General features: G+C 38.3%; 1 protein-coding gene across 2 annotated transcripts in view; it reads right to left on the bottom strand.

The window, feature by feature from the left end:
- LOC124064387 (neurocalcin-delta A) overlaps positions 1-8641 on the bottom strand; it is a 62131-nt gene extending 53490 nt beyond the window's left edge. Inside the window, exons 1-3 of one of the 2 annotated variants that reach the window (XM_046398810.1) lie at positions 8494-8625; positions 7236-7337; positions 6725-6856 (exon numbers count right to left, since the gene is read on the bottom strand). The gene's annotated coding sequence lies outside the window, so the exon portion shown is untranslated. Of the gene's footprint in view, positions 1-6724; positions 6857-7235; positions 7338-8493 lie in introns of both variants that reach the window. The other variant, XM_046398808.1, reaches the window with a different exon arrangement.
- Between the last annotated feature and the right edge of the window lie 14924 nt (positions 8642-23565).

Below are 23565 nucleotides of genomic sequence, written 5' to 3'. Positions count from 1 at the left end.
TCTCATATAACTGTCGCTCCAAGAAGCTTTCATCCTGCCTCTCCTATACAGCACACTGGGTGGCAAACTGGAACATTACATAAAGACAATGTGAGACAAACCCATGAGTGCGTGGATGTGTTGACGTGTGCATTTATTTGTGTGTGTTCACCTGCAATGGTTAAAAAGGTTTGTGTAATACATACACAACTTTGGTGATAAATGAAACTGTAAAAACAAGATGATTAAAAACAAGAAGGTGAAGGACCAAAATTTTGTGAGGGGAAAAATCAGTTTGGTGTTTGTGCAGTATTCAGTGGCCAGTTGCCTCAGTGACATGAACATTCCAAATACAAAGTGACTCTCAAACAATTTACAATTAAAAAAAATGGGACTGGATTACTTTTAAATCCAGTCCTTTTCTTGTAATCTCATTATCTTTAAAATTGTGTCCTGCAGCCTCAAAACCTTCAATATATACTTAATACTCAAAAATCATCGTCCACATTCCTGAGTCTTGTTTTGATTTGTGGATCCTAATTTGCATTTGTCACAACTTTTGGGTCTACTTTCTCTCCACATTTTTTGTGTTGAATGCTGCTCTGCCTGTAACTTTTTTAATCAGGACATTGTTTTCAATTTATCACTTTATTTCTTTGCTACTGCTTTCATACTTGGTAAAGTCAATTCCTATATTTCTAAGTGAATGTTTGCTGATGACTCCCAGGAGTTCATCTTCAAGGGGTTTAGATAACAGGCATTGTAGGTCCCTAAATAATCCCTCTGAAGTCAGTTAGGTTTTCACAGGCAGCAGGAGTGACAGGCACTCTGGCCACTGTGGTTTTCTCACATAGTGGGAAAGCCCTGTGCTAATTTGGGACATGCCCATGGACTCCTGGCCAGCCAGAGTACGAAGCCAAAGCCTGTCAGTGAAGCTTAGCAACTCGTCTCAGCTCCCCCAACACAACCTGCAGCTATTGATGTCACCACTTCTGACAATCTGTCTGGCCTTGGCAGAGGGGTATCACTGTGTAGCTGGTGAAGTAATGGAGTGTGGGCTTTAAGGCTCTTATAGTGCACACAAATTTTAGCACTTCAGACTAAAAACACATACTTGTCAGTAACTGTTTAACTAACTTGCTTTTTATCACTCAGCAGTACTGTATGGTTTTTTATGATTGAACCCGTTTTAGTAATCCTGTTCAACCTGTATTGATAATCATATAATATGTGCATTCAGTTTCATGGAGACCAACTATGTATTTTACAAAAAACATCCAAATCAATTTTATAGAGGAAGGCCTTTTCATTTCTAGTGACAAGGAAGTCAGCCTCATAACTGTCCGGACTGGTCTCATTCTATTACATACTCATACAGAACAACAGTCAAGGTGCACAATGAATGTCTTTCAGTCATTTTGCGGTTAAATAGTCATTTTTTAATGTGAAACCCACACTGTGCCGTGCTGTTTGAAAGCCTGAAGCCACATATGGGCAGACAGAAGAGAGATCACTGTGAAATGCCGCAGCTGCTGCCCATTAAGACGCTTCATAGACGGATGTTCGGTGGTATGTTGCCCACTGAGATAGATGTTCCACACTGACTTTGAACACCTGGGTGATGTTGACAGAGCTGTCTACCAAAGGGCTCCAGCAGTCCTATTTACATTTGGGAAACAGGGAAACTGTTTCACAAATTATCTGCTTACAACCTTTAGTAAATTTGCAATTTGTACTACTTTCCTCTTGCATCTGTTGCAATCAATCAGTTAAAAGTGCCCAAGTTAATGCGAGAGAAAGAAGATTTCATGTTCCATCAATAACTGTTTTACTAGGCCACACAGTGACGTTGGAAACAAACTGTAAACACAACAATGACCTACGTATTATCAGCTTTTAAGGTGAAATGCCAAACTTAGTTAGCAACTTTAACATATCTTCATAACTCTGTCTCCTTTTTAGCCCTGTTTTGCTTTCCACACACTCCCTTTTACATACAAGTAATCATGTAAATCACTGTTGGAATAAAAATACAGAAGCATTAAAATGTCTAAAACTATTACTAAATCTTTTGTTATATATTCTAGTCAATTGTATACTTACATTATCCAAAATATTTCAAACAGCAGCCAAACCCAGAAAAATCCACAATTTTACTCAAGCTAATAGTGCATTTAATTTGGTCACCTGTCAGTGTTGATATTCTCTTTGGCTGCTGTAAGTGCTATGACTTCCTGGGAAACACAGGAAACGCCAGATGATACTTCAAAGAGTGAGGAAGTAAGATGGCAAACTAGGTAGCCAAGTGCTCTCTTGTCTGCTACTGTGGTGCAATATGGCAGATGTCAGCGTTAGAGAACCCGCTTCCTCTGGTTCGTTCTAAGGTAATGAAAATACAATGGTTCTTGGTTTCAGGTGATTAATTCATGGAAACATAATTATGAATGGTACTTTCCATTTCTGTCTCTAAATCCCACTAAATTCTACACACTGGACCTTTAAAATGAAGCTGTGTGGGTGTGAACAATGCTTGGCAATGTGCTTATAATGACTGATAGATACACTGAAGAGCTTTTCATGTCCGAAGTAGTGCTCAATTTAATTCAAGCCTTCGCTGATTCATTTACATTGTATGGCTGTTAACAGCACAATACTGTACAGACTAAACTGGAATCCTTTTCTGATTGTGCACAAGAGAAGAGAAATTTGACTCTACTTAGCCTCAATCCCCTGAAGCCCATCAGCACATTGTTAGACACTTGCAGTTGGTCTCTGTCTTTCCGCCTGACCTTAATTGAGGGATGCCATGCTGGACAGACAGATAGATTTACAGACAGACACGCACACACAGAGTTGAGGAATAACAGCCAGCTGGTGCATACAGCTGACATTAGACTAAGAGGCTGTGGAGGGATGTGGTTTTGTGGGCTTATCAGAGGAAGGGTGCGGTAAAGGATGCTGTGCTGATTGAGAGCAAATCATCAATATAAATATGACACCTATAAATATGCTCTTCAAAACTAAACCAAGGTGTGTACTCACAATATACCCTTGTTATACAGTCCATATAATACACAGAGGCATTGGGACAATTAACTTCACTGTCAAGTCAATCAAATTAGCAGTTATTTGTGACTATTACTGACAATTGTAAACTGTTCTGTCATGTAACAAAGACTGGCACTCAGTGAAAGGCTTTAGTGTCTCCCTGTGGTCCACTTTTATAAAACAGTTAGATAAAGGGATACCCATTTACAATTACAGAAAAAACATATTTCTCAAATGATTTCACACTGTTTGACATTGAAGAGAAAAAGGTGAAAAAGCTGATGTGACAAAGACTGTGAACTCTTAACCACAGTAACATAGTAATTTGTATAACAGACAATACATTATACACCAAAAGCTGTTGATGGCTGGTTTAACAATAGCAAATCAATAAGTCTGCAGGCAGCAGAGATTTTACTGAAGTCTGTCCTCAGCTTTTGTTATGAACTAACACATCAGACAGGCTGGCAGTTCATAACTGTGATGACTCACAGGTCACAGAAAGTCATCTGACCAATCACAGGGCCAGGTGTCAGTACTCAGTCATCTACGGACTGCAGAATCACTCTGACACACGAGGCAAGCCTTTCATTTCATGCTCTCTCTGTACATTATGTTATATAACATGAAACAAACACAATTAAATTACAGTAACATGAATTGGACAGAACATCCTGGAAGAAAATGTATTTTTTTATGTGCATACGATTCATAAATTATGAACGAAGGCCAGAGAAATGTAAACATATGAGTCTGATCTGTATGTCAAAACTATTTTATAAAGCATCCTATGAGTTACTGTGGAGAGAAAAATCCCTGTGATGTCACTTGGGTCATGTGACTTAAAGGTGCTGGTTCAGACCTGAGACAACCTGTCATAACGTCAAATTTTAGAAAGAGGAGAGTTTTGAAACAGAAACAAATGGCTATTCCCACATACGCTCTGAAAGGGACTAAAGAATGAGAAACTTTTTAAATTTTTATAACTAACTTAATATTTTCTTTATTTTTAGTTCATTTTTACATTTTCTTCTGTGCTGAGATATGGAGTAGTTTGGTAAAAATTAAAAAAATATATAAATATATAAAAGTATTTTTGATTTCCGTGTGAACTATCCCTTTAAATGTTGTATTTTAGTTTATTATTCATGGCCATGTTTGTAATAAACTGGATCCTGAAGTTTAATATAAAGAATAAGTGATATATGCTTGATCATTTCCAAAAAATATGACACTGACAGCGATCAACTCATACTTGAGCCATGCGACAACACAAATGCTGACAAAAGGTGAATGGATGAAGTGAGGGGTTATAGTGTGCCAGGCCATCTCCTGAAGGCAGCGGGATACACATCACCTTCCCTTGTTCAAGTTGTCACCCTCGTGTCCGTGGGAAACATGAGGTTGACAGCTGACTTTCCCGTTCGATCTCAGCCACTCGACTCAAGGAAACAACTGCAGAGCTGAACACAAGTGGACACGAGAGCTCACAGGATATTTCATGAAGCACATGCTTTGACTTTCAGAATTTCAATGGGTTGTTTTTCTTCCTCACAGAACGCAAAGAAAACAAAATTTTAGGATTTGTTTTTAAGTTTCCCTAATATGGGGCATACTGACGGGTTTGTGGTCTAAAAGTACACACCACATGACTGTGACATCATGTGTTCAGATCTGGTATGTGTTACATGTTGTCTCCATCAAGTTCTCTCAACCTCTTGGGTCTAAGTATTTAAAATTAACTTGCCAGTAAAAGCAGGCATATTAAATAACGATAAATAAATATATATATATTATTTATTAAAACAGGCCTCAGCCAGCTGCAGTATAGCTGTGTCCTTGGTTGCAATGAGGAATGCCAACAATTCTAACTATCCATCCTGGGAAGATCGAAGGACAAAAGTAGAAACTGTTTCCCACACTGTGTCTGAGTTTGATAAGGAGAAAGAGCCAAAGAAAACCAAACAATCAACCTAAAGTGATGTCATGCCGTCAGCCCCGGCTGCATTCTTATCCATTACAGGGAACATGTTTAATGCTCTCACCCTGCTCACTACTGACAGTTTTTTCCATCAACCACACACACAGTACAATTGTGTAGATTTCAGCACAGGATGGAAACTCATGATTTTTAATGATCAATGATTATTAGTGCAATACCACAAGTGCAATATTAAGGACTACTTTCTGGACTACCTCATACTTGCACACACTTGCACATGCAACATATTTATGCTGCTAAAACCGGCTTCTTTATTTAAATGTTTAGCTTATTTAAATGTTTAGTTTTATATTCTTTTTATATTCTATTTTTATTTAGCTTGTATTTCTATTTTATTCAACTTTTTACCTTGTACTTTTATATTTTTATAGTCTACTTATTGCTCCCAGGACCTGAGTCCTAATTTCGCACCATAAACATGTGAATGTGAGCTGGTATGACAATAAAGTTCCTTGAATCCTTGAAAAATGTGGTCATTTTTTGAGACAGGAGTCATCACTCTGTGGAGCAACAAAAACACACGGTCCACCGGCGGTCGTACAGTGATGTTGCAGAGTGATATATCTTCACACAAAACAATCTTTGGCTGAATACAGACACCAGCCACGGAGAGCACATTAACCAGAGGACAGACTAGCTTTTCATTTTTGCCACCACTGAATTAACCTTAATTAACCACAGCAGACCCACAATGCTGCTGGTGATGTTTGTCATTTTAAGCAGCAACTGACAGCTAAAAATGAGAAGACTGCCACCTTATGTTTTCCATCACACTTTACGAATGATAAAGAGTGAGGGGAGATAACAGCTTTGATGAGACATTAGCATCTCAGCTTAACCAAACCAGATGTTCTGCCAACTGAGAACCTGATCAAAAATGGAGCCGACTATCAGACAACTAGAAAAATGCATACATGCAGAATTTTTTCCTCACAGCTCGTTCTAACATGTCAGTTTGGGGTGTCAGCAGGTTTATATACAATATAAATGCCAGAGCCACTGTCTTTATCAAGAAAACACACAGCACATCCATTCCTGAACTGATCCTGAGATGAAGTAATCATGGTTTTTTTTTAAAGCAATAGTTACCTTATCCACAGATATCATAGTGTTACATTGTGTGGCAGTCGGAAAAGCTTTAAATTCATATGTGAATTTGAATTTTTTATAAAATGTATTTTAACATTCTCCTAACTGCTTGTCCTGCAGGGGGGTGGAATCTATCACAGCTTGCATTGCAGCCAGCTTATCATAGGGTTAGCACTAAACAGACATCACACACTTACAGTATGATTCTCCAAAACTGCATGTCTTTGGACTTTGATGAAACTCCACCACATGCTCTGAGACCACAGTGTTAAACCAAAGCTTTTACTAACAATTGCAGTGTGTCATGGTAAGCATGAGCTGACAGAAGGAAATAGGATGAAATAAAGTTACGGAGCAATCAATGTCATTGTGTCGTCAGTTGTCTAATCCCTGCTGACATAATTTAAATAGTCACATACGGTCGGTCTTTTACAATGGAAATGCACCAAAAAGAATGTAATGTATGCAACAATTTTGTAATACCAAGTGTGATGTCTAAATACTGATGTGCACTTATATTCAAACTGCTACACTTAAAGCATCTACACACCAGCTATTAATCATGCACGCAAACTAACTTAATTCTGCTGTAATTCTGTCACTTACCAGGTAGAACAGAACGTGTGGACACCTGCAGCCCAGGTGAGTGGTTCAGACTGCTGGGTCACTCCCTCTGGCGTTTGTGTTTATTGTATCCTTCCTAACTCGCCTATGATCCCGTCAGGAAGTTAACAGCAACTGAGGAAAGATGAAAGGGACACAGTTTTAAACTTCCATTTTACAGCCAGAATTGATTGATGAAACTTGCATCCATGTGTGACTCTCTTTAATGAGCGTGCATGTTGAGTCAGTCGGCGGGTGGCTGTATATCGCTGACTGAAGTCCAGACACATGTGGCCTGTGTGGTTCAGGGTGACAGAACTACAGATCCAACAGACGTATTATGTATGAACCACCTGGCCTAATTTTTATTTTAAATTTCATCACTAAAGAAACAGGAAATGGCTGATAATTATTCACTTGCAGCTCAGTTTAACAAACAGGTGTAACATTATGCTGTTAAAAAAGGCTGACCAAATCGACCACTGAGCCCAAGCAGTTGCAGCGACACGCCTACCTGCTAAACATGCTGACTATAGCTGTCAGAATACAACACTGACTGGTGACGTGCCGTCCGCCCCAGATGTCTGATCATCTGGCTCCTCATACATGTGACAACCTGTGGAGATAAGGCGAGAAATCTACTTTGCACATCCTGAAGGGGACCTCCCCCCACAACACCTCCCTTACACTACGCCCAGAAGTTTTACACTTCTTTAACAACACATAAAACAAGCAATCATATTGAAGGAGATTTTCAGAGATGTGCTGAAAAAAATGCTTCATGTTGAAGAGGGAAATTGATTCACATAACCTACTAATGTCAAATCACAACAACAATCTCCACATGTTGACAGCTCTCTTCTAGTAGTAGGAGTATAACCAGCTGGTAGTCCCACTAGCTCCATGAGTATACTGACTGTAACTTTCATCCAGAGATGTAACTTACATGCATTTCAGTCGATAATGGTTACTATTTTTTAAAACATTAATGTAATTTTCAAGTAAAAGAGGCAAATGTTACAGTTTGTAAACGGCTAAACAATTGTTTCATGGTCCTGATGAAGATAAAGCTCATCCCATAACTACGTATTTACTTGAAGTTATAACCTAGCAGGGATAACAGTGGTGCTCTCTGAACCAAGCATGTAACAGCAAAGCACAGACTCACACCTATTCATACATGCGACAGCGCTGTCTTCAAATCCAACTTAAATCCCTCTAAACTTCATGCTTGCAGCACAGGAAGCAACAGTCTGTGTGCTCCAAAAGTTTGTTTTCGTTTGTATGCGCCAACAGCACAACCTGCGGAAATCTTTGAAACATTTGTAAATACACAGCGAGAGTATCACACATGTTGATAAGCTCGGCACTATAAACGTGTTAACAGTGGGATAAAAGCTACTGCGTCAAAAAGGAGTCATTTCTGCTCTCCAAAGCTCAGTTAGCATAGCAAGCTAAAAGGCTAAGCATTTCTGATACAAAGCTAAACACGGTGCACTGTATACTGACCTAACCGGCGGCAAAAAATCTAAAAAAAAATAAAAATAAAAATAAAAAATAAGTAGTTAACATCTTATACACACTAGTAACCCATTTTTATGAGATTACTTTCATTTTAACCATGCAAAGAAGATGCACTGGATACATTTTGGAAGAGTTTACTTTACAACAATGCAGCCTACCATGTTCAGTCTCCTACGGGTCTTTCACAGGAAGCAATCCAGTAAGAGCCATAAATGCAACAAAGAGCTAACCTCAAGCAGGAGACTTACCGCGTAACGTAGGCTGAAATGTCACCCAGAAGTGGCTTCTTCATCTGCCGGTAACTTGGTAAACTACAGAGAGACACACAGGCATGCATGTATGCCCAACAAGTGTCAGTGTACAGAGTTAGATCAAAGAGAGCATCCAAACAGGATGTGCTGCATGAGAGGAAAACTGGCTCATCTTCCGGTCCGAGAAATAATAATAAGAATCAGAGAATTCTTTTCTGTCATAGCGCATTTTTGCAAAAGATCGCACAAGTTCTATTTTTTCCCTCCTTTTTGAAAATATACCATTCAAATTCTGTTACTTTGAAAGCATTTACGTGAACGCCATGTCTGCGTGCATTTGTGGTATCCAGAAAAAGAGCAGAGTGAGAGTTCTGTTTCATTCACCTCTTCAGCCACCAAATGCAGAATTAATTCAAGATTTGGGCTCTGGCACCATCTAGTGGACATCTAAATGACTGTATGATAACCAATAAATAGCAGCGCTGTCCCTGAGGGAAAAAAAGACAGAATGTTACCAGTTTAACATGTTAGCAAGACTTTACTTTTGGTGAATCTGTACTGCCAAAGGTCGATTACAGTTTCTTATTGTGATTTATGTTACAGGTGCACCTGTACCTCTGTTTGGAGTGATGAAACAATATTTTTTCAGAAATGTCAACAAAGCTCAGTTATTTCCCTCGTGATGAGAGTCTTTTAATATGCAGAATCCACCAGACATATCCAATGCAATATTTGTTTGTCTCTCCTTTCAATTTATATTACAGGTGCACAGTATGCTGAGGCTACAGGAGCATTTCAAGATTTTCTGTCCTATTTTGTATGCTGTACTGTTGTATTTATTATCAGAGGAGTATCAGTGTGCATCCACTGCAGTAGTGTAATGTATTTATACACATTTAATCAAGTACCAGACTTGAGTTAGGGATGATACTAAGGATTATTTTTATAATTGCGTAATTTGTCAAATCCTTGCATTTAAGAAGCTGAAACTAGCTGGCAGCAAAAATAAAAATCAATAATCTGTAATAATAATCCCCAAAAAAATAAAAATAAAAATAAAATACTGTTTTTTTGTTTTGTTTTTTTTAAATTACGGAAGTAATTTCTCAGTTTCATCTGAAATGAAACAAATGAAATTGAAATGATTTGCTGTCACTGTGTTGGCATTTAATTTGCTGCTTTTGTTTGTTTTAACAAAAATACATTTTTTGAGGTTTGGACTGTTGGTTGGACAAAACGAGACATTTAAAGGTGTCATTTCAAGTTCTCTTTAATCATGCCTGTAATGTAGAATAAATACAGTGACTGAGAAACTAACCAGCAGAATATTCCAGAATGAAAATTATTATTAATTGTTAATAATTAAACATTAGTTGCAGCCCAATATAAAATAGTTAAATTAACACCACTTTAACCAGTTTGAAGCACAAAATGTTGCTTAAATATTAATGAACGAGTAATAACAATAATAATAACCTAATAGCATTGTCTATATACCGTACATATGCTGTAGCATAATATTTATATCATGTGCATTCAAAGGGGAAGTTAAGTATGTTTGAGAACAGTAACTTACTTTTATGTGTCTGAGGATCAGACATGTAAATTGTCTGATCTGCAATCAGTTCTTGCTCCAAAGAGACACTTGTCTTTGATAGCCATAAGTGATCTCGCTGACACAAACACAGTGTTTCTTGCTACAAGTTGTATGGCTGATCATTTCTTGTAAGGAGCATGTAGGCTTTGAACCAATGCAGCCAGAATTTTAAATAAACATAACAAGACCAGCAGGTGGCGATCAAGTGCTGTGCTTCCCATTTTCTCTTGTCAACTTTTAAAAAAACACAGTTATTCAGTGAACTGATACTTTCAACCTGTTCATCTCCTCAAGACATAATCTTAATCATAAGACATTATTTTCGCTTGTAGTCAGTTAGAATTAATGTAATAGTTGCCAATTGCAAGTCCAATGTAGGTACACATGACATTTTGCATAACATATATCAAGAAAAGCTTTTTTGTTCATTTTGTGAGAGCCATTAAAGCACTTCATGTTGGGTTTTGTTGCAGAGCCCTGTGTTGTACAACGATAAACAAATGAAAAAGTAGGGAGTAGTTTAAAGTTTTATTGTGCGTGTGTGTGTGTACGTGTGTGTATGTGTGTATGAGAGGAATGCTGTGCTACTTTGTGAAAGCAGGTCACCCCATAGAAACCCTGCTCCTGTTTAGATCAAAAATTAATTATGCTTATTAATCTCTGGCTCTTTTTAAAACATCAGCCACACTGGACCGGATCACATACACTTCTATATATTTGTCACCATTTTAAACATAGTGACCCCCCCCCAACTCATGCATCAGTCAGATCTGTCTATAAATCTACTCTCACTTTAATGAGTAGAGAGGTAATCAACAAGAAGTGATGCCAGGCGTGGTGATAAATTGTGCAGGAATACTAATTGGGGTTTTGAAGGGTCAGAGGACAGTGGCTGTAACATAAAGCACTCTGTCACGTGCTTCTCACACTGTGGCTCGCATCTTGCTCACTTATGTTTCTTCCATTAAAGCACTGAATGACTCCAGACAATAGATTTTAGCATAAAATCTAGATTTTCAGCTGAAGTCTGGTGTACATTATATGCACATGCTCACTGTGTTCTTCCACTTTATATGAGCTGATCTCATTGTACATTTAGAGAACAACGACTAGTTATTGTAGAGCGTATCTTTGCAGCTTAATGTGTTGCTTAATTGAAACACTGTTTTGGAGAAAATCTCTGCAGGATGTGGGTGTGGTGGAAGACATGTAAAGATTTCATCGTTCATTGTGCAGAGCCACAACAAATCTACTTTTTGTTCGGCTGAATCTAAATTATTGTTAATGCACTGGCCAGTAAAGGAGATAGAATTAATGGACAATTGAGGGGACAGTGACCATTCATTGCTTCAACAAAAACCCACCGAAAGAAGGCACAGAATTCCATAATAAGTAAAGCTTGGTGATCAGAGGAGAGCATTGAAATGGCCCAAAAACAAAAGGATGTGCCCAGAGGGGAGGATTACATTTATCAGGACTGCGGAGCTGCCATGCAGACAGAGACGGGATCAGAGAAGGATAACTCACAGAGAGCTGGCTTAGCGAAAAAGGAAAGAAAAGCGGAAGCAATCTGAATAATAAAAGAGTAAATGTATGAAATAGGACAAAAAAGTTTTTAATTATTTCTGTTGTATTTTGGAACATGAAATTGCTAATTATGTCAACAATGATTCCGTAAAATTGTTATCTCCAGAAAAGATTTGCTCATGCCTTTTACACCGTGCAGCATTTTTAAATGAATTAATTAGGCGATCACAGTAATTACTGTTTATATTGTTGTTAATGAGCCCAAAGGCAAGCGAGCTGCACTCATCCAAATTACACTCATGAGGCACAGAGCCAAGAAAAGGTCCAAACCAAAGTGTGGCATGTTAAATATTCCCTCAGTCTTCCTGGTGTAGAGGTAACCAAGAATTACACTTGAACCTGCCATTTCCTTTTCACCCCACATCTTTGTAATTATTGTGTAGAATCTAATAAAAAAAATAAAATAAATAAAAAATACAGCTTTTAAACTTTGTAAGCCCAACACAGCACTATTGATCTGCTGTGCAGTTTAATATGCATCTAAAACAGGGGCCTCAGATCACAATCACTGTGTCATTTTGCTCATTTTTCCATTTCATTTTTCATTTTGTCAGCCATCTATCTCAGCTATTTTCCTCCCCGTCTGTCAAATTGGTCTGACATTTACTGGCTGCAGCTCGCACATGTTGTATTTCATCATTTCATCACGCACTGCAGCTATCTGAAGCACAATAGCTGAGCGCCATAATGGAAAGGTCTTATTGTAAATATGATAATTCCATCAGGTGCTGTAATCAGGTTTGTGAGTGAGTGACACACACAGATCCCTGCCTATGAAATCTCTGTCCTTTTGTTTTTTATTAGTGAAAATGTCAAAGCAATGCAGTCAACAGAGCAGAGGTATTAAGGTGTAGGTCAAAGCACTTCTGCAATGTAGTCTTTCTTTCTTTCTTTCTTTCTTTCATCTCAGTGTCTTTTCTCAAATCTTCCTCCTTGTTAGCAGTTTGAACATAACTGAGATGGTATATATATCATACACAATAATGGAACAAACACAATGTGTGATGCTGAACTTTTTGTACTATATAGAGTGTGAAATGATATTATGCTATGTAACATTTATCCTTTCTGATGCAGAAATAAGTGAAAGTGAGGATGAATGATGTTAGAAATAACAATGACACATGATCACTGACATCTACTGAGATTCATGCTTATTCTGTGTGGTCTCCGTTTCTGATATGTCGGTCTGTGTCTACATTTCAAAACATTACAGTAGTAAAATAGTATGATGATTTATAATAATGCTGGAAAAGAGGTAACAGAGGTAGATTCAAGGTGCTGTACAGAAAAGTTAAAACAATATAATTATTAAAAAGAGGAGAACAGAGAGACGAATAAACATAGAAATAAAAATGAAACAATAAAATAAAAGATGCTTGATAACTAATCCTATTCATTATTAATGTAGAAACTACATAAAATCAGTATATCTGTATACATATATGCATATAATACAAATTCCCTAATAATAAATCTAAAGGTTGTTTTCTCAGTCAGCCAATAAACTGACTTTATGCAGATGGTTGGGGTGTATATGAGTATGGGTGTGGTCTGTGTGTTTGTGTGTGTGGGTGAGAGACAGTGAAAAACAAAGAAAGAAAGAAAGAAAGTGAAAGGGAAGATGTTGCACCTGTGTTTCTGGGGGGTCATCCAGAGTTGATGAAGTCTTCCTGCTTCCTGCTGAAAAAGAACAGGGAACAGATCATTCAGATCATTCTGTCACCTTGGTAACCATCATGTTACCCCCCCCCCACACACACACACAAACACATGTACACACACACACACTTGTCTGTCTCTATAGATACCGACGCCTGCTCTAAAGCAGCATTAAAGCAACAAAAGCAACAATTCAAATTCACATAAACAAAAAATCCCTGAGTATGAAAATCTGCACCTGTGACCTGTTGCACAGCCAATAGCTGATTGAGAAACAAACAAAAGCTTGGATGTTGATGGCAATTTGTATCTTAGCAGAAGAAAAGAAAGGAAACATGATGCCACATGATTTTTCAGAATTTAGAATAATATCTAACCATAAAAATGACAGAATGTCCCTACTTTCTCTGTCACTGTTACCACTTTTATTCAGTTGTGCTCACTTCATATGAAATATTTTTTTTCGAACAGTGCTTGAAGGCAGCAAAGGGGAATTAAAAAAGAAGACTGGGGGAGTTACGTGTGTATGTGTGTGTGTAAACAGAAGCTCCGGTTCTTAAGACAGAGGCTTAATTGTGTGACAGGAACATTTTTTTTCCCCATTTGCCTCCTTTTGTGTCCCGTACAGAATCCAACTTAACATGTACTGTGAGGGATACTAATTGGTTATCAAAAACATCCAGGCAAATGGTACATGAGTGGGCTGTTTCCTGCAGTTGGCTGCATGAGAATAAAGTGCCAGAGTTGAGTTCAGTCTGTGTGTTCAGGCTGAGGGCAGGGCAGCTGCAGCGCCGACACGAGAACAACACCAATCAGCAGCTCTGATTGAGACGCTGCCACAAACTGTTCTGACCGGGACCAGATGGAGCACAGAATCCCATTTACAGCAAGTCACATACACACACGTGCACACAAGCAAGTCAGCGCTCCTGCAGATGCACAAAAAGGAGAACACCCCCCCCCCCCCCCCACACACACACACATTTGGTGATGTAGGGTGCTTACAAACAATCATACACCTGCACAATCCTACATGTACACACAGATAAAGAATGCATGTTCATATACACACCTGTATCTGCAGGAGGCACACACATAAAACACAGTGACAGCAAGTCAGGACAATTGCAACATGTTGCTGTTCTAACCTGAGGAAAACTGGCTCAGTATGTCTGCAGTGCTGGAAAAGCAACAGTTTCAGTGACTGACAGAGCAAACTGCAGCACTGCAAGCGGCCATATTTTAGATCACAGCTTTACTCATGACAATAATATTATAAATACCAACTGATATACTCAGAATAAACCAAGATAATACAAACAGGAAACGCATAACCCACAAAATATTATTCTCATGAATTTACATCTATTAAAAAATGAAAACTGTTAAAGGAAATATATTTGCTAAAGGCAAAGGTGCCATTTCCACATATTAAGAAAAATTCTGGGTAATTACTTTAATTTTGCATATCAATAACTTCCCTTACATTCCTTCTCTCTCTCTCTCTCTCTCTCTCTCTCAGACGTTTATCTAAATAGATGCTCTCTAATTAATGTGTCTGGCAGCCTTATTATTCTTTGAGGGTGATATTTTCCTGTGATGAAAGGCAGAGAAGGTCAATTTTAACAGAGACCCATGGGAGAGAACTGGATGAGCAGAGACCCTGTTTGCGTGTTTGTGTTTACCTGTGTGTGTGTATGTGCACTACAGTGTAGATTGAAAAATGTGTGACTAGATGAATAGCTGCTTGTGTGTGTGTGTGTGTGTGTGTGTGTGGAGAGACGTGTCTCTTGTGGCAATAACACGCTTCTTAAAGCCCAACAATATTTTTTAACATAGTGAGAGGAACCATTCTGCATGAGAGGCACATTACTTTTAATATTTTTGTCCATTACGCTAATACATCAACACTTTCACTGAAAGCAGCCAACTCATTTATTCTTGATCTTGGCGATCACCGTGGACGAAGGGTATTGATTTTGTTCTGCAAGCGTGCACATTTGTGTTTGAAGTGAAAAGATAACACAGCTTATTGTTAATACTATTTTTCTTTCTTAAACTGCAGCTTGCAGAATGCATAGCAATGACTTAATGTGTCTATTTGTGTAAGATTAATGACTGCAATATGACAATGGTGAAACATTGTAAACTCTGTCAATGTACATGACTAAGTTAACTCATGCGTAAGTCTGCAAAATACAGCTTTGGTTGCATGGTAATATTGCGTTAATTTTGTTTAGAAAGCTCAGTAGCAAGACCAGTATTAAATGTTAGGTTCTAAGCCAGTTGTTCTGCTGCTGTCTCGCAATACAGAAGTTTCTGCTGTTGTACCATGAGCCTACAGAGCAGCTTCTCTCCTCAGGCTGTGAGACACCTCAGTTCATCTGCAGCACTCTGCCATAAAAACTATTTTAATTTTATGACTTATTATTTTGTGGGGACTCTGATGCAGTGATACGCATTAAGAATACTTATGCAGGTAAAATATAGCATCCTTAGTATAAGGTTGAGAGTGTTTCGTAAACAGTTAAAAACACCTTGTGAGATTTTGAATCTCGGGCTTCTACTTGAAACAGAGTATTTTACATTGTCGTATTTATTAAGCATTCTTCTTTAATAAGCTTCTCTGCTAAATTCCTAATCTGTATCTGTAATATGTAACAAAAACAAACAGCATGAAATCAGTATTGTGAAAATTTCTACAAGAAACCTGTCACATTTCTTCGCAGAATATTATTTCTGAATAAAATTTAAATGTGTGGATAGGGTGCATATTTTTGCAGTGAATATTCCTTAATTGGATGTTCTGCATCGCAGCCACATCTACAGTTAGAGAAGATTTGCCAGTTCTTCATTAACTGAAACTAACAAAACAAAGTAAAACATGGAAAAATTCCATTTCATGGTTTCTCCTGCAAGGGATTTGATTTTGCAAGTGGATAAAATTGCGTGGGAAGAAAAAGTTGCTGGAGCTTTAGGCCATTGTTCTGATGAATTTCCCCATTGTCACTAGTGGAAAATACAGTGTGTTTTCTGTTCACTTTTGGTTAACATAACAGTGAAGCCAGTAATTATTCACAATCACTCTTGCAACAGACAGCAGTACTGTCATATGAAACAAAATGAAGCTCAAATAAACAAAAAAAAAAATGTCACATGGTACAAGCAGGAGGGCGGCATGGAAGAAAAAGAGCCTCCAAATGCTGTCCAATTAATAAGCACATTAACTGCTACTGTGCTAAATTAAAAATATTGATATTATCTGTTCAGCTCCTTGACAGTTAAACTCAGGAGAGGCTCCTGTAAAATATAAGTCTATAAAGCATGTCTGTATACATGTCTGCAACATGAAATTTCATTTCAGCATCATCCACAATGGTGATGTGGTGCATTAATATGACCACAAAATAGCTTCAAGCATTTGCCTAGAAACAAATGTTCGATATTTGCCACAACTACATGCAGCTTCCAGATGGAGACAAACATACCACCAACATCAGGATGGGCAAATGAGCCGCTAAAGTTAGGAAGGATGCAACTACATGGAAACATATAAACACACAAACAGGTTTTAGCCAAAAGACATGGAATCGTCACTCAGGAAACATTTTTTGCTCATAAAAGCTAATTTTGTAAGGGGTCAAACCAGGTCCCACAGATTTCTGACACAGTAGTCGTTACCTGACTGGCTATATTGTCTGAGTTGCGAGAGAGCGCTGGCTACAGTGCTGGATGTGCAAAACATCATGGGATTTATTGATCATTTTTGATCAAAATGAGTTAAATCATTATTTTCACACAGACCTTTCAGGAGGTTTATGCTTTTGATCAGATTGTTTTGAGTAGCTTGAGGATGTTCGCTCCACATGCTGTTTGAAATAATGTTATGGTATGTGTTCCTTATGGAGCTCTTAAGAAAGCGTTTTCCACTATTTCAATAAGTGTTTATAGAAAAGATGAAATTATGCTACATTTTGTCTGACATGAATAGTAAAAGACAACGGTTTCCAGGGTATAAGACAATAAACTGCTGAAAGAATGCTGTTGTAAAGCTGACCTGACTGCTGACCTTCTGCTGCTGCAGAGCACTAGGGAACATCCAAATAAGGTTTAATTAAATATTTCATTATTGTGATCAGGGTCATATATACCAGTATAGGCTTATAGACCACTAACCCACTAACCCCCAGAACACCAGTACGCATTCTCATTCATGCTATATATGTTATGTGCTATATGCAGTTACTCCTCACTGTTAACCCTTGAACCCAGCTGCTGTGATAGCGACTAGCTGAAACCTGCAATAATGAGGCCTGCAATTAGCACTGGCCAATCAATGGGGTAATTGCAGAGCGAGACTGATGGACTGTGAGGGGAAAGGAGGGGTTTGCTGCCGGCACCATATCGATTTCCCTCAAACCAATTAGTTGGTTTCCACCACTTTGGAGTGTTGGTCCCCAGCCATCTGCTTCTGTAATACAGAGAGGAGAAAACATACTGTTGTATAGACTGTATGCTGCACAGATCCACTTCCTATGTGTGGCTACTTGGGGAACCTAAATCAGGATCTGTGTACATAAACTTAGTCTTGTGTATTTTGCGAAAAGCACATAATACACATGAATGTGAATTTAAGATTTAATGTGGCAACAGTACAACAGTGTGGGATTTGCTAGTTCCACCTGTTTTGCATTAGAAAAGGTCAATTAACAGCTAAAATGAGAAGTTTGGTTAACTGCTTAAAGTCAGAATTAACTCTGTTTGGGATTGGGCAAGTCTTCCGCTTAAACCAGTATCCAGGAAAGGTGATATACTTTTTGCGAGTATCATCTGAAGAAAAAGTGTAAACATCCATTACTCGTGATGAAGGAAAATCCTCATAGTGTAGTTCACTGAAGTTTATTCATTCAGCTGTGTATAAATAGTTCTCTAACTCTTGTGATTAAAAACATTGATCTGAGGCACACCTCTGAGAACGCTGTGCAAATAGTTTTCTGATAAATAATAAATATAGCAACTTATATCAATTTCAGGATTCAATTTACAACCTCTATTTATTCCCATCTACTTCCAGTTTAACGTTAATTATGAGCACAGTTATGGATACAGATAATTTAGTCAGTTGAACACATGCAATGGTGCACTTGCTCGTCCCTAATATGGCGTTTATAATGATAATGTGTCAGGTACTCAAAATGCTTAGTCATTTTTGAAACAATGGAGTCCTTGTTTCACACAGACAAAAATAGCTTCTCATTTCTAGCTGATGGCTGCCACACTTGGCTGCTAAAGTGTCACTGTCAGATTTTATCGACTGTTGCTATCTTGCTAATCAAGCTAATATAAGCTTCATGAGCTGGTTGGCTTTTTAATGTTTCCTGTTGAGTTGTTCTAAAAATTAGAGTCTTGTGAATGGGGTCTTACATAGACATTTGTTACTAAGTACATGATATTGTGCTAAAACGTGGCTAAATCAAGCATTGTTCTTGTATTGCATGATTGCTTGCCAAAGCATTCTTGTGAAGAAAATGGATCAGAGTGTTGTTTTATTATGTTGTCTTTTCAAACAGTATATGTACAGTAATGGTGTGTTTGGTAAAACTAGGGCTGAGCAAGTTAACGCGTTATTATCACATTTTAACACATTTATTAACGCTGATGGTTATTTTATCATGCATAAAGCACTTTTAAAACACTTTCGTGGGCAAGTGAGCAACGGTTAGTTAACTAGTGAGCAACGGACTTTTATTATTATTAAATTTTAATTATTAGAATTTTGCGCGTTAATGCGCAATAAAATAGTTGGCGGCGTTAACTAATTCATGCGTTAACGCGATAATAGTGTTAATTTGACCAGCCCTCATAAGTTAATGCGTTAACTTGCCCAGCCTTAGGTAAAACATAATATTTCACATAACAGTTGCTGCTATGGCAGCTGGAAGGTATACCAAATCAAGTGAAGAGCAGGACTGAGATGCTAATGTCAGTCTAAACCCTGCTAGCATCCACACGGTGGAGACATACTATACAGCAGATGTGCAAGTCATTAAGAGGACAAAGTATCCTAATAAATAAATGTAGATTTTGAAGTGCTCCTCAAAGAAACAAAGAAAACAAGCACATTTTCAAATCCATTCGTACAATTATCTCTTGTGTTTTAGGCTTAGGAAAGGCTAACAAAAGACACACCGTGCACACTTCTTTCACTTGGCATGTGAAAAAATCAAGGCCTTGTTACAGTTAGCAGAGCTAGATAATTGCTAGAGGGAGGGGGGTTAGTGAATGGCTAGCAAATGTTAAGAAAAGTAAAATGACCTTAGAACCCACAGTAGGTATTTAGGTTGTGATCCGGGCCACCACAGTTTCAAAATTTATATCAGGTTTTGTTATAATAAAGGCAATCTTAGCAAGACTTGTTAAACAGGACTCAGCAGCTCAAAATTCATTTTTCCTTAGATTGCATATGAAAAATTAATTTTTTCAGATGGGTAATGGTCCACAGCAGTTTTCTCTCTCAATGAAGTCCTCCTGTGCTCATTATCCCCTCCTTGCTGAGGTGAACACATACAGGATTCACATTGATTTGGAGAGCTATTTCAGAGATGTCCATTTCTATTTATGTGTTAGTAATGTGCAAAAGGCCAGTCTCTCCCCCAAGTGAAGCCATTAACGCATGCAACCTGTCCACCCGACCATAATAATAGAGCCACTTGAGATCAGCACTACATTATTTTTTTCATTCTTCTTCTTCCAGGAACCACAATCACAAAAAATTATTTCGTGCTTTTCACAGAAAAGCTAAATGGATCTCTAATTATAATGACCTTCTCTGAAAAGGTTGGACCATAATTGGAAAACAGCCCTAGAGTACAGACCATCTTCTGCAGAAGTGGCAGGCATGAGAGAGCAGAAGGGAGGAGAGGGGTGGGGAGATGAGGGATTTGTGAGGTGGATCAATTCTGGCATCAAAATGGCAAAATGCTGAAAAATACAAGGACCTTTTCTTCGCCTTCATATCTGTTTCTCAAGCTGTTTATTCAAATATGCACAGGTAAAAGGGCACAGTGCAGAGGGCATATAAAGGCCTGAAAATGATGATGACTAATGACCGATTTATCACAATTTTTTTTAATGCAGTTTAGCTTGTGTGCTACCATACTTTTCAAAAATGTGATACTTTTGGGATATATATGTGTATATATGTATATATAAAAATAAAAAATGTATATATAAATAAAAAAAATACAACTTGGAGAACTTTGCCCGCAGCCAATGTGTGCGTTGTCTGATGAGTCTGATGTCCTTTTGGAAGAATCTAATTTAAAGTACGTCTCCCAAAGCATTTCCTATACAGCAAGTGAGAAAAACTTAACGGGAATGATCTCTAAGGGAAGAGATAGAAAAGGGGAGAGGATGGCAATTTCTGCAGAAAATTAGAAAGTCCTTTCACATGAGTTAGGCAGCATTTATTTCAATTTGTTTCCCTCTCATATCGTATTCATGTATTTTATTTTCTGCAGCCAAATTAACATAGGGAGCCTGTTTCTGCACGTTTCACTAACAAACTAATAGATTTTAATCTATTGTTCTTTGCATTCATTCTCTTTCGACTCATAAGAACGTGAGGATGTGGCTCACACACACACACAAACACAGATACACTAAGCTGTCTGCAGCCACCCATCCTCTCTTTTCTGCCTCTTTCAGAAACCATCACAATGAAGCTACTAGCAAGAAGAGAAAACTGCTTCCTCAAGCACACTCTCGCCTTCCCTTTATTGTCTTCAACAAAGCCAGTTTATTAATCCAAAGGGGAAAGAGAAAGAGAGGAGAGGGGAAGATAGCAAAAAAAAAAAAAGGTGGGATGGGGGTAAAGAAAAAAGTGAGGGACTGCACTGAACAGAAAGGCAAGTCAAAGCAGTTTTGAGTTTCATCTCATTTTTCTTTGAGAACTGAGGGGTGAAAAAAAAAAATCAATTATGGAGCACACCTGAATATTATTTCGAGCACCCAGCCACCCACTCGCTGCCCGTCCCCTAGAAAACCAAATTACTCAGCAAACTTATCGCTTGCTGTAGCAGGTTTGGTATTAAAGAAAACAATCAAGCAGGCCTGGATTAATCTCTGACAGGGGCCTTATCTTTAACTTGCACCTTTGTTATTTTCTGATGAGCTGCTCTTTTTTTTCCCGCCACATTGTACCATACCTCACTGCCCCCTTTCATTTTCTCTATGGGCCACAGCGGAGGACCTTTCAGTTTATTAAAAAACCCTTTATTTGTGAAGAACAAAGAGGAGGCGAAGGCAAACAATAAGGTCAGGCAATCTCCTTTCTGCCAGCAGTCGCTCACCTGTTATTTGGAGTGTTATCAGTGCTGGGGAGGGATTCGCTGTAGGTGAGAGAGACGGACAGGAAGGCAGACGCTGCTGCTGCTGCTGCTGCTCCTGCTGTGTGAGGGCTGAAAAAAGAAGCTGATTGACATATATCAGCCTCCAGCCAAAGACCTTTTGGATGCTCTTCATATCAAAGAAAAGAGGCCTCTGGCTGCTGTACACCTCTGCTGGATTGTTATACAGGAAGTAAAGATTCAGAGGGCAATGCTTCACGTATTAAACATACGCACACATGCCAACTTATAAATGTGCGCATAGATATACAAAAAACACAAACCTGTGCCCACAACACACACATGCATTAAAAAGCTGAGTAGCAATGTGATTGGATGTATTCTGTCAGCCCTGGTTGCCAGAGCTACAGCAGCCTCCGCTTAGCCTGTGGCTGATGGAGCTTAATAGAGCAGAGATGCCTTACAGATTACTCTTTGTTACTCACCGCTGACCCTCCCATCTCCCACCATTTGTCCTTGACAGCCCAAACAGAGAAACACCTGCTATAGGTGGACACAGCCACACATCTGACATACTGAGTCAGGATGATGGACAGGTATTGATTGCAAGAATGAAATGCGGGTATACATAATAATGATGTAAAAAAGAAAAAAAAGATGAAAATGTGATGAAATGTGATGGGACATGGTAAATGAGGAATTTCATGAAAGCCAACAGAAGTTAAAAATGGAAAATGCAAGTTTATGTACATGAATCCTAAAGATGAATGTATGTCATTAATTTAAAAAGTGATTGTTTAATGAAATATAATCCAAAGTAAATCCTTTCATTGCCTAACTTAACCACAGTTGGGGCTGAACTTGTCTAAAGAAATGTGGTATAGACAGGAAAGATACTTCGTGCTATGAGACCCCCCGCTCCCCCCAACGTCTGTGACAGTATGTTGCAAAAGCACATATTTTCCTTTTGCCCTTTTTTTTGTTACAACACAATAATGTACAGTTACTTATTCAAGCAATCATATATAAATACAAAACTACTCAAAATGGTTTTGAAGTGTTTTCCATGCAATGCATATATGATTCAAATGTGTTTTGTTTTGTTTCTATCAGAGTGCTGTGTAACACGACACTGTATCCCACCACAAAGATCTCACCAGCCTCTTTGCCTTCAGCCCATTCCATTCCTGCCTTGATTCCATTAAAGTTCACCCTCCCAATCTGAAGGGTTGGGGTTAGTGATGAGTGTTGCTGTTCACCTTTTCTCTCTTATCGCCCTCCTTCCACAGAGCGAGTTTTCTCTCTTCTTTTGCTCTCTCACTCTTCTTTCTTTCTGAGTCTTCTTATCTCCCTCCTTCAACTCGTTGACTCCTCCATGTTGGAGAGAAGATACATGAAACATGAAAACAGACACAAACATACTCACTCATGCACATGCACACATTTATGCGGATGATACACAATTTTACATGCCGTTAAACGGCAGACACAGCTGAAATAAATAAATTTGAGTTGTGTAAGTGTGTGTGATTCAGTCCTCTAAAAAGAAATTAAATAATGTGCATGAACAAAAGGCAGGTACACAGAAACACAAGACAAAACATATGTTCTTTCTAGTGGCTGGATGGTTTACAGGGAATTCTGACAAGGTTTTGTGTATTTACTCAGACAGGAGGTGATTGTCTCTTGTAGTTTTGTAAATTATGAAAATGTGGTATAAGTATTTATACTGACTTTGTTTTTGATGATTTTTATGTCAAATTGGCAAATTTTCCTGTATGAGGGGAACAAAAAAGCACAGAAACCTAATAGGGTCTCTACAGCTGACTCCTGTGAGAAGGTAAGCTTTTTTTTAGCCATTTTTTAACAGCTACA

This window comes from Scatophagus argus, chromosome 9, assembly GCF_020382885.2.
Source record: "Scatophagus argus isolate fScaArg1 chromosome 9, fScaArg1.pri, whole genome shotgun sequence".
Taxonomy (NCBI): Eukaryota; Metazoa; Chordata; class Actinopteri; family Scatophagidae; genus Scatophagus; species Scatophagus argus.
This window is presented reverse-complemented; position numbering and strand designations above follow the sequence as displayed.